Here is an 18,215-nt window from a genome sequence, read left to right as displayed (position 1 = left end):
TTCTCAGTAGCGTGACAGAAGTTTGTCTGTTGTCAAAATTGGGTAGCTTTTTCAAGTAACAAGCTGCTTTTTTATCTTAGACTGTGTTGGGCAAACAGCCTTAACCAAACAAGCTGAGGCAATAAAGTCATTCCCTCCGAATCTCCAATAGCGCCGGGGTGTCTGATTCATTTGGTCCTCCATTTCGTTCGGATGGTTCTCGCTCATCAGTTCTCGTTCAAATCAGTTAAACTACTGTACTTTTGCAGTTTCTACCTGTATTTTGTATACATTTATATCAGTTGTGGTTGAATAAAATTAATCTGTTTTCCAATTTCTATCTATGTTTTTTTTAATTCCTGACAAATTAAAATTACCAGTATCAGTCATCATTCACAATTACTACTAACAACAACAATATACTGCAAAGCAGAACGTGTTTGCTTGTGGAAACAGCAACATGGTGAGACATCAATTATTAAGTAATATTATTTTAATAGGACTTAACTATTTGTTTTGCCAAGTAATAGGAGGCTAATTGCACTAACTGACTGTTTACGGATTGCCAAGCAACAACTTACTTAATACGCAACAAAGTGCTTCCAAATATAATTTAGAATTAGAATTATGCATTTTATAATGCATTTGCAATTCCATCAACAGTTAAAATATTGTACTTGTATTTTTTAATGTATGAAACAACCAACAGTTCACTCAAAAATCCAATGAAACTGCAAACTCCAATGCTCACATACACATATATAACATATATTTTTGATTAATATGCAACAAAGATAGTATTACATTGGTAGAGGAATACCAGTGTTGTTTTATTATTATGTATATACCATTATACTATTCAGTAAATTCACATTTATTTTTATGTATTCAGTTTTTATTTTAATTACATTTTTAGTAACTTTTTTATATTTCTATTTAGCTTCATTTATCCATTTTAGCACTTAAACATATTTATTTAAGCTAGTCGGCAAGTTTTTTTAAAGTTTACATTTATATTTAATTTTATTTAAACGTTATTTTAGGGCCGTAAAATCGATTAATCACGATTAATCACATCTAGCATAAAAGTCTGTGTTTATATATATATATATATATATATATATATATATATATATATATATATATATATATATATATATATATATATATATATATATATATATATATATATATATATATATATATATTTATATATATTAGGGCTGTCAAAAGATTAATCGCGATTAATCGCATCCAAAATAAAAGTTTGTGTTTGTGTACTCTGTGTACTTGTGTAACTGTTAATTATTCTTTATATATAAATACACACACATTCATGTATATATTTAAGAAATATTTGCAGGTATATACTGTATATACATTTATATAATCTATAATATATACAAATATAAATGTTTTATATATAAAAATAATATTTTTTTGTTTAAATATATACATGCTTGTGTGTGTATTTATATATAAATAATAATTAACAGAGTACACACACATATATTATGTAAGCACAAACTTTTATTTTGGATGCAATTAATCGCGATTAATCTTTTGACAGCCCTAATATATATATACACACACACACACACACACACACACACACACACACACACACACACACACACACACACACACACACACACACACACACACACATACATATATTATGTAAACACGGCCAAAGGGATCTAATGTTATTTTGTGTTCCGCGGAAAGCCATACAGGCTTAGAATGAAATCAACAAGAGATGGCAGAATTTTTGAAAATGTTCAATAATCAATTATAGAAAATGCATGATGTAAATCTGATGGAATTATTTTGGTGATGATAATGGTGATTTCGGGATAAAGAGACACGCGTCATAATTGTCATAAAAACACAGAACCAAAAACCCAGACGTTTTTATAAGCTGTTGACCCAAAAATTTAGCGTTTAAGGACACAAAAGTGGCATGGTGAAAGTGACAGGCCATTGAGACAAGAGCACAACACGTTATATTACACTGAGAACTGCACCCACTAGAGGGGAACGTAATCAGCGACATGAAATATAATAAATAAAAATGATATTTGGATATTTGACTTAACAGTGTCGGAATGTTTACTGCACACATGGGCATACTGAGGCACACTGAGAGTCAGGATCCCAAAATTGACCCATTCTTCCTGCTGAAGCTTCATGTTTTATTGCCTGTATCTACTTTTGTCTCCTTAAACGCTCGTTTTTTTGGGGTCAACAGCTTATAAAAACGTATTTGTGTTGTTTAGCTTGTTTGCTGTACACCTTGTCACATATCAGCTTTTAGACATTGTTCTGTTTTTTGTTATAAGTCAAAAATGACAAGGAGGCCGCCTCACAAAATGCAAAGTCAATGGAGACGGTTTAATTGTTTTGCCCCCCGGTGTGGGCGTGGCCTAAATGCGCTCTGTCTCTATTGGGTGAATGCCACCCAATTTTATACACCATTTGATTTGAAGGCAGCACTTGCTTCGCTTTTTCAATAGTGGAGCTTGACCATACTGTATTTATCTATTTTGGTAGCTTGTAGCTTAGCAGGCTGCATTTTCAAAACTAGCTACCCTCCGCTGCTCATGATGCATGCAGAAGAACACACACTAGGGTCCTCTGGCTCGTAACCCTGCTGAACTGCTGCATTTACCCTCTGACAGTTCATCACATATGCCAATCAACTCCCATGTGATGTCTTTCCCACATACCCATCTGCTATTCCGTTCCACGCTGATCTAGAGTCAGTCGCCGCAGTAATTAAGGCTTATGTCAGACTAATGAGCTTGTCACCTCCCTGATCGTGAGCCAGTGCGCGCTGTGTTTAATCAGAGGACTGGATGGGTCCAGCAGCAGCTGATGCCCCCGCAGCCGGGGCAAGAGAGTAAGGAGAGCGGTAGGACCGGAGCGGGCACAAAGTTGGCATGAGCGGAGCAGCCGGGGGTGGTGGGGTGGGGGCACTTAGGTTGTTTGGGTCTTAATTGCTTGATTGGCATTGTTACAAGGCTTTAATTGGCCAGTTGTGGCCGTGCTGTGTGCCCTCCGGGTGTGATGGAAAATGATGAATAGGAGAAATAAACAGACAGAGAGAGGCAGATGGACAAAGCAGGCTAAGAGTGAGAAAATAGGCCAGAGAGAGAAACACACAGGTTTATACTCGCGTGACAAAAATGATGTCATTGCGGAGTATGTTCACTAGACTAAACTAGACATGGTGTGCGTGACTTGAGCGAACATTTGCCGGAAAAATGAGGAAGAACTTATACTATCATACACAAATATATTTATGCTTTCCTAAAAGAGTACGTATGGATGTAAGCATTTCAAAGAATATTGAATATTGTCAAATGTCGAGTGGAAACCTTTTTTTTTTCATTAACCATTACTATTGGTCAACCCTTTATGTTTGTCTTGAAAATATTTAACCAATGAAAAGTATTACAAAGGGAATGTGATTAAACTTCATTGGATCCTCAAACTGTCAGTCAAAACTCATAACTCCACCTACTTATTTCATTAATGAAGTGCCACTCTGCTTGTTTGCAATGCAATTTTAAATAAAGAACAGTTTGTTTGAATAAGTACAGAGTTCTCTTTGCCCAATAAAAACTATATAAAGGCTAATCTTTTATGTATTTGACGAGCAGAGAAGAATGTCTTAGTCTGGTATTTGTCATCGAGTCATAGCCAATAATGTCTTAAATAGCACGATTTTGGCCAAATGACAGAAAAAACTGAGCGTTCACATAGCTACAGTAAACTTTATAACTTGTAAGTTGATGAAAACATAATGTAATGCACTTACTGCCTCAGATGCGGCCGTTCCAATGACGGACAAAACACGGATGTCCGATATTTTCTGAATTTTGCTGGTCAAAAACAATATTAAAGTTTGATGATATAATATGATGTTCTTCCACCAAAGTTTAGATGGTTTAGATGATTTTTCCCCCTCATTTCAGAAAAATAGTACAATGGCGACAGAGAAGAGCATAAATACATGATATTTATGTAAATATGACATCCTCACTTTATCTTATTCCTTATTAATGCAGACAATTCACTCACCCATTGGGTCCTATCATACACCCGGTACAATGCGATTCCAGGCAAGACGCAACTGTTTTTTATTTTTTAGTTTCAGCCTGACGCAGTTATCATTTTCACATCCAGCATGTCACATGCCATCACATCACGACCAGGTGTGTTCAGGCGCATTGTTGGCGTGTTGCTATTTTGAGGAACTGAAAACGACTGCACCATTGACCAACAAAAACCTGCTCAAAAGTCAATAGTGCAGTATTTTTTGTGTTATTTAAAGGGTATGTTAGTAATGTGCGCCTATAGGCGGGTGCACAACGCTCACACACTCGTTCCGCTCACAAATTGCGCCATGTTAATAGCGAATCCGCCATGGTGCAAGCGCAACTGGCTTTTAGGGTGCTTTCACATCTCTAGTTCTGTTCATTTGGTCCGAACCAAGGGCAAACAATTATACTTTGTAGCATTTTTCAGCTTTTTTGGTTCCTTTTCACGCCACACTGAATGCTTTGGTCCGAACCAGTTGAAACAAACCAAAATGCAGTCACATGACAACATCCACAGCACTCATTGGCCATGACGTATTTCCTAAACTGCGACTGCGCGGGCTAGTTTTGTCCCGGGCCATAATCTATTACATTGTTTGTATACACCACAATATGCAAACAATACATTTCTATAATGAAGCGCAGATGCGGCTTGAAAACACCGCTCTAATGCACTGCAAACGGCGAGCGCGCATCGCTCGTCACTTCAAGCGAAGATCGCGCTGTTCTTGTGAGTTTTCGAAAGTTGGACCTAATATGGTCATCAGACCAAATTTCTATGAGGCTCTGCACCTCCTCCCTACTCCAAGTTTGTCTGCGAGCCGCCATGGTAAAGTGCAAACTGTCAACAAACACTTCCTCATCACATAATGCACAGTGCAGCTGGTTTAGTCCAAAAATGATCAGTACTTTTTGCAGTTGGGTCTGTTCGAGGTCGGATCACGTTCTCGCCACAAACAAACTGTTCCAGAGATCGTTTGAAAGCGTATCGAGACCACCTCTTCAAGGAGCTCTCGGTACGCCTGTTTTGTCCACTTTTGGTGCGCACCCGAGTGCGATTGCTGCTTTCACACCTGACCAAACGAACCAAACGGGAAAACCAACTCTAGTACGATTCAACCGAACTAAATGAGGCAGGTGTGAAAGCACCCTTAAAGGGAATGGGAGATGAGACTCTGATTGGGTTATTGCATGTTATGCCCAAAACACACCCATGACTCATTAAGAGACAAGGTACAATCCTTTTGGACCATGCGTCTGGCACGCCAACTGTTGTTAAACTAGCAAAAGAGGATTTGGACACGCCCTTAGTGCACCTGCGCCATGAGCTTCAGAACATGTGCTCAGATCGTTGAAATAGGGCCCAATGTTAGAGTCGTACAGCTGCAGATCACGGGCATGGGTTAGGGGTAGGGGGGCCTGAACTAGTTGGTACAGGAAATAGTATTTTGTATTTTAAATACATATATCTGAAATACTGCCCATCCCTGAATGGCGAGTGCATTGACGTCAGTGGACGTTGCAGTGCAGCTCTAGCCAAAAGTATAAACAAGAGTTCACTCTGTCACACTCTCACACACGGTGCTTTATCTGAAGGGGGAACTGTGAGGTGTGAATTGGAGACGCTGTCTGTGTCTGAGACAGCAGATACCTGCAGCGAGTGTCAAAGGAGGACAGATGTGTGCAGGGGCGGTTCTGAGAAGCGCCCTCATTCAGACCCTCACGGTTTCGCTGCTGCTCGGCACCCTGGGAGATGACAGCGGTTACGGTGTGTGTGTGTGTGAGTGAGTGAGTAAATGTGTGTGTCAGACAGCCAACTGATAGCAGAGCTGCTGACGGCCAGGTCAAGACATTCACAACCTGCCGCTACCTTCTCCCGCCGCTTTATCTCATTTCTGTGTCTGCCTTATCCCTACATTGATCTGTGAATAAAAGACAGCAGATGGATGATAGGCTGAAAGCACTAAAATCAAGAGATCAAGAGAGAACTGTAATTATCACTCATTGCCTAGACAAAAAAAATGTAGTTTGGATTTAAATAGGCAAATGCTTTAGAGTCTATGATTGGATCATTATTGCAGTGATTATTATGTTTCTAGCATGTTATATGTTTGGCAACAGTTCTTCCAAACCTAATTGTGTAGCTTTTTCATTTCTTAAACATGTAGAAAGACACATTATGGCCATATTCCAGGATGACAATCTCAAGATTAATCAGGCTCAGATTGTGAAAGAATGAAGCATGAAGTCCAGATCTTAAATTCATTGAAAGTCTTTTGGATGTGCTGGAGGAGACTTTACAGAGTGCTGGACTCTTGCATTGTCAATACAAGATCTTCACCAAAAATTCACAACATTTATTTCCATCAAGAGATACATACATTTTTGGTCCAGCACTCTTGGGGGTTAGGGTTAGAATAACTGTTGCCAAACATATGACATGCTAGAAACATGATAAACACTGCAATAATGATCCAATCATTTACTCTGAATCTTTTGATTTTCAGCTGTTTCCTATAGAGTTGTGGCAATCCAGTGGTGGAGAAAGGAGCCAAGGAACAAAGAAGTAAGTCCAAACTAGGAAAAGTCATCAACTGTGAGTGATTCCGTGCTTGGAGTGTGAACAAGTGAAGGTACTCACAGTTGATGACTTTTCCTAGTTTGGACCTACTTCTTTGTTCCTTGGCTCCTTTCTCCATCATTGGATTGCCACAGAGTCTATTGTTAGTTATTTACATACTATATTTTGTTCTGTGCTACCTTTACTGCACACAGCCAACTGAAATGTATTGACTGCATGTAAAACTTAAGTGTTAATACTTTTTTCAGCAAGGATGCATTCAGTTGATCAAAAGTGACAGCAAAGATATTTTAACATTGTTACAAAAAATATCTATTTCAAATAAATGGTGTTGTTTTTTTAACTTTCTATTTAACAAAGTATCCTGAAAAAAAAAACTGTTTTAAAACTGTTGCTTGAGCAGCAGATCATCATGATTTCTGAAGGATCATGTGACACGGAAGACTGGAGTAATGATGCATAACAGGAATAAATAACATGTTTACTGTTTTTACTGAGACTTCAAATGTTCAAACACATTAACAAATCATAGTACTGTATAGTTAAATACAGTAAAAAAACAGTACAATCTCTAAAGCCATTTATACAAGAGATGCTTTATATGCTGTCAATGCATTAAATAATTAACATTTCAGTGCTTATGTAATCATATATAGTAAACATTGACGAAAAATGACAAAAATTACTACAACAACACTTTACAGTATGTACGATTATTAATGAGATCGAATTACCCCTACTTTTTGTGCACCCAACCACAAAAATAAATCTAACGTCTAAGATATTTAACACAAATGTACAGCCATCTGTCGTACCAATTAGGTACATTAAAGGCACAATATGTAATTTTCCACCACTAGAGGTCGCTTAATCAAAACAAAGCCATAGCTTGATGATGCCTTGATTTCGTGGAATCATGGGAGTTTTTGTCTTCCCTTCTACAGCCGGTGAAAAAGAATCCGACGGGACTCCGGCAGAAATCTTAAAAAAAAAAAAAACGGAGATCGAGAGTAACACGGGAATGATGTCGTCGATAGGCGACGCACAGGCACGATCCGTGTCCTGGTTAAAATTGCTTATTTCTCTGGATTTAAACATTCTTGAGAACATTTGAGATAATTTAAGTACACAAGTCAACAAAATATATCGTCGCTGCCCGATGAAACTCACGTATGTCCAACACGGTTACTTTTCAGGAAGTGAAAAAAACACCGTATTTCAAAAGCAGTTGAATGTAGCGTTGTCATACTTGGTACGGCATCTTTACATGTAACCATATTCTTGCCAGTGTAATGATATAATCCACAAAATTGAGTTTAAATGGACATACGTGCATATTTTACTGTAACGGTGGTCGATAACGCGTTTTTCCGATCATTAATAAGAATGGCCAAGTCGCGTTTCATATTGACAGAGGAATACGCTCAGTTTATTAAATAGCCTACGTCTTGGTTTATTAAATACGCTTAGTTTATTTATTATTAATTATACATTTATTAAATGTCTCTTGCAAACTATGAAGGGACAATGAATCAATACACTGACATGGTAATGCTAGACAGATACTTTGTTTGTACAGTCCTACCGTAATTTTGTCACTCCTAGACGTACGTCTGGCGTCAGGGGGGAAACGTTTACCTCGATGAAGGAAAGTCATTGTCTCATCAGGCTATCCAGTGCTGAGCTTCGATGAAACTTCACGAGACCGGCGAGATGCTTCCACAGGGCGGGAGATACTCGGCGTGATTGACAGCTTTGACACCAAATGGATATACGTGAAAATCAGATAACATGATTTCACAACTTTTCATTGGCCATTTAGATATGTGAAGCATTCTGTATACGGAAATGAATCTGGACATTCAATCCGTCGAAAAATCTACGGAAAATGGTTTTCATCGGACAGCAACGATATAACACAGTTCTAGTGGTTTTTGAATAGTTTAATCCAAAAATCGTACATATTGTGCCTTTAATATTTATATAGTTTTAAAGAGGGAATTAGCCTCTAATCCAACTGAACATTCAGAGTCTGTTTCCTATCTATTCCCCACATCCAGTCTAGAGAAAAAGAGCGAGAGATGAGGAGGATAACCTTTGTCCAGTCACAGGACACACACACACACACACAAACAACTGGAATGAATGAGTAGTCACAGTCCACCAGAGCACAAAATTGGAAACAATAGAAGAGGAAGAGTTAAAAGCAAATATTTACAGGGGTTTAATGTGGGCCAGGACACGCCGCTCTGTGAAGGGTCAGCGGCAGTCAGCGCCGCGCTAATTAGACAGAACCGTTACTCACCAAACACTCATATCTGCTTAATCACGGCCTGATGAAATGTGTGTGTGCCTCCATTAAACTGCCATTAGGTTTGTAGCCTTTTTACTGTATCGCAAATACCGACACCAGCACAGCTAAAAACGGGAAAGTGGCCACCCTAATTTCTCCTCGTTAATATTCAAAAGCAAGTGAGTCTGTAACCGTTGCATATTCAACACATGTGCCGCCCACAGCGCCAACACCCTCTGGCCAATCAGAATGCATTCTCAAACTCCAAACGAGAACAGAGAGGGGAGGAGAGGGGAACCAATGGAAAGAGATAACAAGATCAGCCAAAAGAGAATCTCATCCCAATCACTCTTACATAAAATCAGTGATAAATGGATTTTTGTGTGTCAGAGGGAATGAGTGAGATCTTTTCCGCTACTTCGCTGTGTGAGCAAGCCACTGTTTAGGCCCCAGGGTAGCTCACAGCCTGAGTCCGTTATCAATGATGAATGACCAAGTTTGTGTATGACTATGCGAGTGTGTCTGTATGCGTGCATTTTTAAGTGAACATGCAAAACTGCGTCGTAAAATATGGTTATGCCGTTTCGCTGTGCTTTTCTCCATTTCAATCATTTGGTGGCTGATATGTTCTTTTTTCTTCACTTTTTTATTTATATCTATCTATCTATCTATCTATCTATCTATCTATCTATCTGTCTGTCTGTCTGTCTGTCTGTCTGTCTGTCTGTCTGTCTGTCTGTCTGTCTGTCTGTCTGTCTGTCTGTCTGTCTGTCTGTCTATCTATCTATCTATCTATCTGTCTGTCTGTCTGTCTGTCTGTCTGTCTGTCTGTCTGTCTGTCTGTCTGTCTGTCTGTCTGTCTGTCTGTCTATCTATCTATCTCAGTCAGATGGTATGAGAAACGGACAGAAATTGCTCATGTATCAAGCAGTGCTGCTGCAGTCTGTGCTCTACTAGTCTCAGTCTCACATTGTGTCCTAACGAGGTGCTGGCAAGTAAAATGCTGGACAACACGGAAATCAGCCAATTGGAACATACACTACAGTTCAAAACTTTTGGGTGTCAGTTTTAATTAAATGAATACTTTTTATTCAACATTCAAAATAACTGGAAGTGATTCTTGAGCAGCAAATTAACATATTAGAATAATTTCTGAAGAATGATGCTGAAAATTCTGCTTTACATCCCAGCAAAACATTACATTTAAAGAAATATCAAAAAATATATTCAAATAGAAAACAGTGCAAGTGTAACTTCGCCAATTTTTAACCCGTTTTGTATTGTTACAGTGTCGGTAGTATGTAAATGAACAGTGTTTACTCATTCTCTGTGTTACCTGGACCGAGAAATACACGTTTATTTAACAGCAAAAGACTTTTGACAGATCCAGGGCTTTCATCAAAACCACAGATTTTACTTCCGCATTTTTTATGCCCGCCCACGGACAGTCGGATCGGCAGAGGGTTATTTAAGGGGGGTGAAATGCTGTTTCATGCATACTGAGCTTTTTACACTGTTAAAGACTTGGATTCCCATCCTAAACATGGACAAAGTTTTTAAAAAAAGTTAGACGTTTGATGGAGTATTTCTGCGTCAAAAATAATCCTTCCGGTTTCTCATAAGTTTCGGAACGTTATTTTTCGAGTATGGGTATATGTGACGTCAGATGGGGCGGAATGTCCTTGTATGAGCCGTACGGGCTCTTCTCCCGGAAGGGCAGGCGCGCGCGACTAGAGCGAGAGAGCAAACGCTTTAGGGAAGCCGAAATCAACAATGTCACCAAAGATGTGTGTTTTTGGTTGTCATGGCAAGACAATCATGTTTTTCCGGAGCAGCAATGGAGTTGTGCAAGTGTTAGTTTGTTCCCTGAATTTCGGCAACGATGGTTTATAAACAAGGTACAGTTCAACTCCGTATTTGTAGCTCGCCTAATGCTGAGAGATGGAGCAATCCCAGCGATTAAGGTTCACGGTCGTGTGTTGTAGCAGGCGGTGAGTAAAAATGCTTCAAATGTCTTTGTGTTGTTAGCTATCGATTCCAATGTTTTTCTATGTAAACATGCATAGCTCAATGAATCGCTGCGTGCGCTCGTCATTCTTTAGCTCCGCCCACACGATACGCCTCCAGCCGCTCGGCTTTTTTCGGAAAGACTAGGTACAGCGTATTTTTCTTTTATAAATATAATAAAACTAAATACTTTTCGGATATATGAAAGATGCAATACTTCTCTACAGGTACTCAAGATTGACATGAGATTGACTGAAAATGAGTGTTTTACCCCCCCTTTAACAGTTACTGTAAGAGTAGGTTTATAACTGAAAACTATATTGTACTTTGTCTACTCTTTAAACAGCTGTATGCAAAAAAAAGCTTTCTAACCTGTATGATACAGGGCGGAACTGACAGAACGGCACAAAACAATTGTTCATTGTCAGCCAGTTTGAAGTGACTGCAGGTTTTTTTTTTCTTTTCAGATTTGTGGTGCTCTCTTCGTATTTACGTTTCTTTGCAGCCTTTAGCCACTGCCTACAACACACTGGATCCTTCACTGGAAACGGAACGTAACTGTGAATTCTTGCGCCGACACCATTATGACTAAAAGTTAGTATTTCCTACTAAAGCAAAGCGGTATTTGACTCTGGTAAGCGTATGCACAGCCAATGGTGGGAGTGGCCTTGAATGGCAACATGCCCAGTGCATTATGGTTGTTGAAGTTTTCCTACCAATTTAGCAAAACGTAAGACAACAGCCTTGTTTCCTAGTTTTCTTTAATAAAAAAAAATGTTGAGTACAAAAATCTTATTTTTAAATTATTTTGAGACACTTGATGTGAATTTTCAGAGCACACATTGCGTATTCTTAGACAGAATAAGCGAGGGCTGATCATAGAAGTTCGGAGTCTGCAAGGCTAGTACCATACAAGCAATATTGATGTGCACTACACCCTCCAGAAACAGCATAATCAGGGGAACACTCCCTTCCTCCTCTTTCTTTTCGTCTTCTCTCAATCTATGGGACTGTTATCAAAGCAATGTAAAAGCTATGAAAACACACCCCCAACCATAAATCAGTGCTAAGTGTGTGTGTGTAGTCCTACATTTACATGCACATAATGTATTAGGCAGATGCTTTTATCCAAAGGGGGTTTGCATTGCATACATCTTATCTGTTCATGGATTTTCTGAAAATCAAACCCATGACCTTGACATTGCTAGTGGCATGTCTCTCTGTTTCTACATCCATCTCGCCATCTACATAGGAAGCCAATGGTAGGGTCCTAACTGTAGTGGGATGTAATATAGACAAGAACTGTCATAAAAATAGCAGTTTACACACAAAGTCCACAGGAGACTCGATTCACAGTTGATTTCAATACAGATGACACGTTTGCATTATGACAATCTTATATCACAATATAAGTAATTGTTTCTTGAGATAACAATGCTGTATATGACAATAAAGATATATTTGCTGGAAATAAGGTACAGGGTTACGGTGACAAACATTTATAGATGACATTGAAATTTCACAATTATAAACTCTACACAATAACTGCCTATGTTTCTTTTCACCGGGCTTGTCGTAATGCATTCTGAGATTACATTCTCAGCAAAGCATAAATGTGAAGTTGCCTTAGAATTTGGCAAAATGAGGTGTTTTAGGAGGCAGCATAATTTAGTTTCAACAGTCTTCGAGTTGGAAGCATGCCTACGAGGCCTTGAAATGCTGCCTCCATAGGCATAGCTCACTAGGTTTTGGAAAAGAGCTTATTTATTTGTCAGGTTCCTCCATCTATCCTCTCTAATACTGTTGGCTCTTGGTTTTCCCTCCACACCTTTTCACTTCATCCCACTTCATCCACCAATGCACTCCTTCTGATTCAGCCTCCATTTCCACACAATAACAGCTGCCGCTACACAAATTAATTACCATGGCCAATAGTGATTACTGGACGAACCTAAAGCTGAGGCAGGAGACAGGATTGGGCAGAAAACATTAGACTGGAGCTATATATATGTGTGTGTGTGTGTGTGTGTGTGTGTGTGTGTGTGTGTGTGTGTGTGTGTGTGTGTGTGTGTGTGTGAACATGTATGTTAGTGTTTGTGTGCCTGTGGCAAAGGCAGAGCCCAGCAGTGGCACCAGCAGCACTTTAAGCCAGAGATCCTGTTTATGACGCCAAATGATGTCTGCTCTGAGCACTTCGCAAGGGATATATGAGGCTAAAACAGTATTCGGGGAACCAGAGCATCCATTCAAAAAGCATCAGATTAATCTCAGTCTAAATAACTAGAAAACAGCGTTCAGCATTCATAAAGCGCTTGGTGTACATGTCAAGGTTTCCCTTAGAAAAAAAGCCATCATAAGATAGAAAAATGCTATAGGTAAGATGTTCATTTTCACAAATACTGATGCTTGGAGACAATTGTTTTATTTGTGATAAAACACTGAAACTTGCCAAATTGTGCGGACAGGAATTTTTGGCCAGTAGGAATTTTTGGCCAGGCTTTCATACAAAGAAATTATTAACAAGAATTATGAGCCAACAAAATATTAATAACGATTATGTTGTAGTCAATATGCTTTTTCCTGTGAGCATTTTTTGCATAGTAAAATAAAACCTGTAGCTGTAATTTGCCCTTTTTTTTTGCTAATAACTTTTGTCAGATAAATACCTTAACCTTTAGAGTTTTGTATTTCCTTCATATTAACTCTTTCCCCGCCAGCGTTTAAAAAAAAATTCTCCAGCCATCGCCAGGGTTTTTGATTATTTTCACAAAAATGTAATGGCCCATAGAATATTTTGTGGTATGAATATCCGAGAATGCAATCAAAAGAAAGAGCAGATCCTCTGCTTTTTTAAAAAACGAAATATTTTATTCTAGCTTCATGCATTTATTTTTTTATCAACACTTAAATATGGGTGAATTTCAGAAAAAAAGCAACATTTTGAACAAAAAGCTGAGAAAATCAAGTTTTTGTCAAAGACTACATCCAGATCAGATTCAGAGCGATGATCAAACACAGATGGAGTAGATTGAGTCCATCAACACCCCAAAGCTTCACAGTCCTGTAGCTCGTCCTGGGTCGCCATTTCGTTCAGTATCATTAGGCAGTTTTGTTTTATATCAAGCATTCAGCGTTAGTTCAGGCAGGCCATGTAGTCAAGCTCCGCTTTCAGCTGATTGGAAAAATTCCAACCCCGCCCATATCAGCTGATCTGATTCCTATGCACTCAATTGGCCACTCTCAAACAGGACGCCTTACTTAAGCATAGCTTTAGTTCAGTCTGCCTGCTTGGCGGCTTCTGCTGCACGTCCTCCCCAGCTCCTCCTTAAACTGTGTTTAACTTGATCAATGCCATTCAGATGTCATTGATGCATACTCTGTTCTAAATGGGGGATTTACTCTGCCCTTAAAAATGGGAGGTTGTCCCCAGAATCTGCTGTCTTGGCTTTTCATGGAGCTCATGAAAAGAATGGGGAATTTAGAATAGAGCCATAATGCCAAATGTAAATTCTTGCAAAATATGCCTAAAAGTTTGTCTATGGTGTTTTTGACTTAAGTGGACCTGACTGAAACGATGTTTAATGTTGATGATCATGTTATTTTACATATGCATCTGCTTTCATACGATCGCTTGTTTTTTTCCATCTTGTTCATCTGTGTTTTCCTCAGGAGATTCTGTACTCATTGAGAAGATGTGTAATAGCGCCCCTTAGCGTCTAACAGTGAAAACACGGAAAATTCAGTGTTTGGCAGGGAAGCGTTTTCTCACAAATAACAGAAAAGTCCGTGTTTGACAGGGAAAGAGTTAAACTATTTAAAAAAATATATTAAATAAGTTACTCATATTTTGCTGGTTTAATAAAAAAAGTGATTTTGTAATCATTCACTTTCATCTTTTGGAAAAAAATGTATACTAACTAACTAAACAAATGAATAAACAGCGTTACCTGGGACAGGGGGCGTTAAAGAAGCATCCTCTTTGCCATACCTTTGTTATAATTGTAAAATTTACAAATAGTTGGTTTTCCAAACCATTTATGCAGAAATGAGCTGTTCAATGTTTCATCAATTCCATCACAGTTCATGGAAGAGGAAACGGGCCACTAGCAGAAAACAAAATCACAGAACCACAAAACTCATCTGAATGAAATGAAGTCTTGCCTTTAAATTTAAAAAGCCAATTTAGAATTTAGGCATCGGTCTGTTTGCTCTAGAACACATTTAGCATTAGCTGGACTGGATTTACATTCGTGATTTGACAAACAGTTTTGTTGATTTTGGTCTTTATCCTTTTAAAGTAGGAATAAGCCATCCTTGCGTGACAAGAAAATAGTTGCCAAGATGACTGTTGAGTGAAGTGACTTGCTCTAAAAAAGGACTTAAAATAAATCAATGTCATTCTGTTTCAGCCCTGAACTCCCGGTAGGTAGAAGTAAAGCCCGTCGACATCCGCGGGATAATGTAATGTAAATGGCACAGACACGTGAATAATTACAGCCGGTATCATGGATCTCAACATATTGCATGTGAACTCTTCCATGACACCGTGCCTGAACGCACAACACCCCAACATTTTCATGTGCGGTGAGATATCACAGCTCACAGGTGACATGAGCAGGTGTTTGACGGAGCTTCAAACGCTCATTGCTCTTTACAAAAGAACAGTAGCTCTTCACCAGTCCATCAATGTCTTCGTCACGTCTATCCCTCTGTCGCTCCATCATAGCTTCTGCTACAGAGCCAGAGAGAGAATTCACCAGACACCCCACCAGCACTTGTCCTAGTTACATACATCTACTAACGGGATGATCACAGGGTGCTCGCTCTCGAAACAACGACCTCTCTCAACTGACTGAGTACAGATCTGAAGCTCAAATCCTGCGGTGCAATAAAACGCATTTGGGAAGCAGTATATGTCAATTAGCAGATATAAGAACTATAATATTAGACTAAAATACTCATTGATGTGATCACTTCAGTCTTCTGTGTCACACGATCCTTCAGAAATCATTATAATATGCTGCTTTGGTGCTAAAGAAACATTACTTATAATTATCAATGGTGAAAACAGTTATGCTGCTTAATATTTCTGTGGAAACCGTGATACGGGATTTCCAGGAGACATATGTGTCCCGTTCTTTAACGGTCCGCCTGGAAACAAAGATGCCGTGATGCCAAACCCCCTCATTGAAAAAGAAAGATATCATCTGTGACAATGAGTGCTTATCAGGATCAACTAAATGCTGGATTTGAAGTATGTGAAGTATGTAAAGTTCACGGCATAGACTCTTTAAAATACGTCCAAGAGTTTTACACACTTTTTTACGTGGAACAAAACAAACTGTGATTGGTTGCTTTACATGTCAGTCAGACGGGCTCTGGGTGGTCCTTGGCCAATGAGAGCCGCTCTGGAGTCCAGACCTTCTGCCGTCAGTCTGAAAGTCTGGCTATGCGAAACTATATAGAGGATGACTTTATGTCCATTCATTTGCAGCACTATGTTACTACAACTGCATAGTTTAATTAAAGAAAAACTGCAATGTCACAATTCCTTCCAGCCCACATAAGAAGAGTTTCCAAACTATATTTTCACCACTTTATCAGCACATTTAAATGAAAACAATGCTGTTAGATAAACCGCCAGTTCATTCCAATGGGATGTTCTGTAAAGCTTGTCTAAATTAACAACAGTAACCAAGGGGGCGGAGCTTAATGAGGGGTCAACTGCGAACTACAGAGCCGGCGGAGCAATCAGCACTTTCAGAAGCTTTGTATGATTGTTGTTTATTTAATGTATTAATAACATAAATGAATAATCTCAAAGCATTTTTAAACCTTAGGTTATGTATATTTCTACACATACCAATTAATTTTTATATTAAAATAAAGTGATTTAACATCATAAAGAATGAACTAAGATGATTTAACAATGTAAATTTATAAATGAACTTTAACGGGACACTTCACCGCTGGCAAAATGGGCTTTCATTAAAACACGTCTGCCTGTACAGAAGAAAGGTGAATAAAAATATTAAATCTACGCTATTCTACTAGAGAAAACAGAGGGAAAAAGGCTGTTGCCTTCCCTTTTGCCGAATTGGTAGGAAAACTTCAACACCCATAATGCACTGTTGCTGTCCAAGGCCACTCCCACCATTGGCTGTGCATACGCTTACCAGAGTCAAATACCACTTTGCTTTAGTAGGAAATACTAACTTTTAGTCATAATGTTGTCGGCTTGTGTTGTTCCCCAGTGCAAGAATTTACAGAGTAAACGTTTAGCGGTTACTTTCAGTTCCCAGTGTGTTGTAGGCAGTGGTTAAAGGCTGCAAAGAAACGTAAATATGAAGAGAGCAGCGCGACGGAAAATCTGAAAAACCTCCATGTTTCAAACCAACTTCAAACTGGATGACTACGGACACAACAAACTGAAAGAAAATGCCGTTCTGTCAGTTCCGCCTGAAATAAAACGCTGTATCATACAGGTTAGAAAGCTGTTGCCATTTTGTTAGCTGTTTAAAGAGTAGACAAAGTACAATATAATTTTCAGTGATAAACCTACTCTTACAGTAACTGTTCTGTTAATAACGCCCTCCCGATCCGACTGTCTGTGGGCGGGGATAAAAAAATGAGTAAGTAACCTATAGTTCTGATGAAAGCCCTGGATCTGTCAAAAAATAGTAACACATGGTACTCGCGGTAAATCAAGAAAACTAGATTTAAAGGGATAGTTCACCCAAAAACGAAAATTTGATGTTTTTCTGCTTACCCCTAAGGCATCCAAGGTGTAGGTGTCTTCGTTTCGTCAGTAGAACACAAATGAAGATTTTTAACTCAACCGTTGCTGTGTGTCACTCATATAATGCTTGTCAACGGGGTCTAATTCTATTAGAGTAAAAAAAACATGGACAGACAACTTCAAATTAAACCTCGCGGCTCGTGACGACAAATTGATGTCTTAAGACACGAAACGATATTTATGCAATTATTTCAGCTCATATCAGACGAATGCCTTCAGCTCTCCAGACTGCCATCACTTCCTGTGAGTGAGGTCAAAATTCCGGCCGGGTCATAGATATGTATACGTAGATTCCTCATTCGAGTGATCCACGCAGGCACTAATGAGGAATCTATGTATATATCTATGACCCGGCTGCTATTTTTACCTCACTCACGGGAAGTGATGGCAGTCTGGAGAGCTGAAGCGTTCGTCTTATTGTTTAAAGGAATAGTTCACCCAAAAACAAAA

Source organism: Gobio gobio (assembly GCF_949357685.1).
Source record: "Gobio gobio genome assembly, chromosome: 2".
NCBI classification, from domain to species: domain Eukaryota; kingdom Metazoa; phylum Chordata; class Actinopteri; order Cypriniformes; family Gobionidae; genus Gobio; species Gobio gobio.
This window is presented reverse-complemented; position numbering follows the sequence as displayed.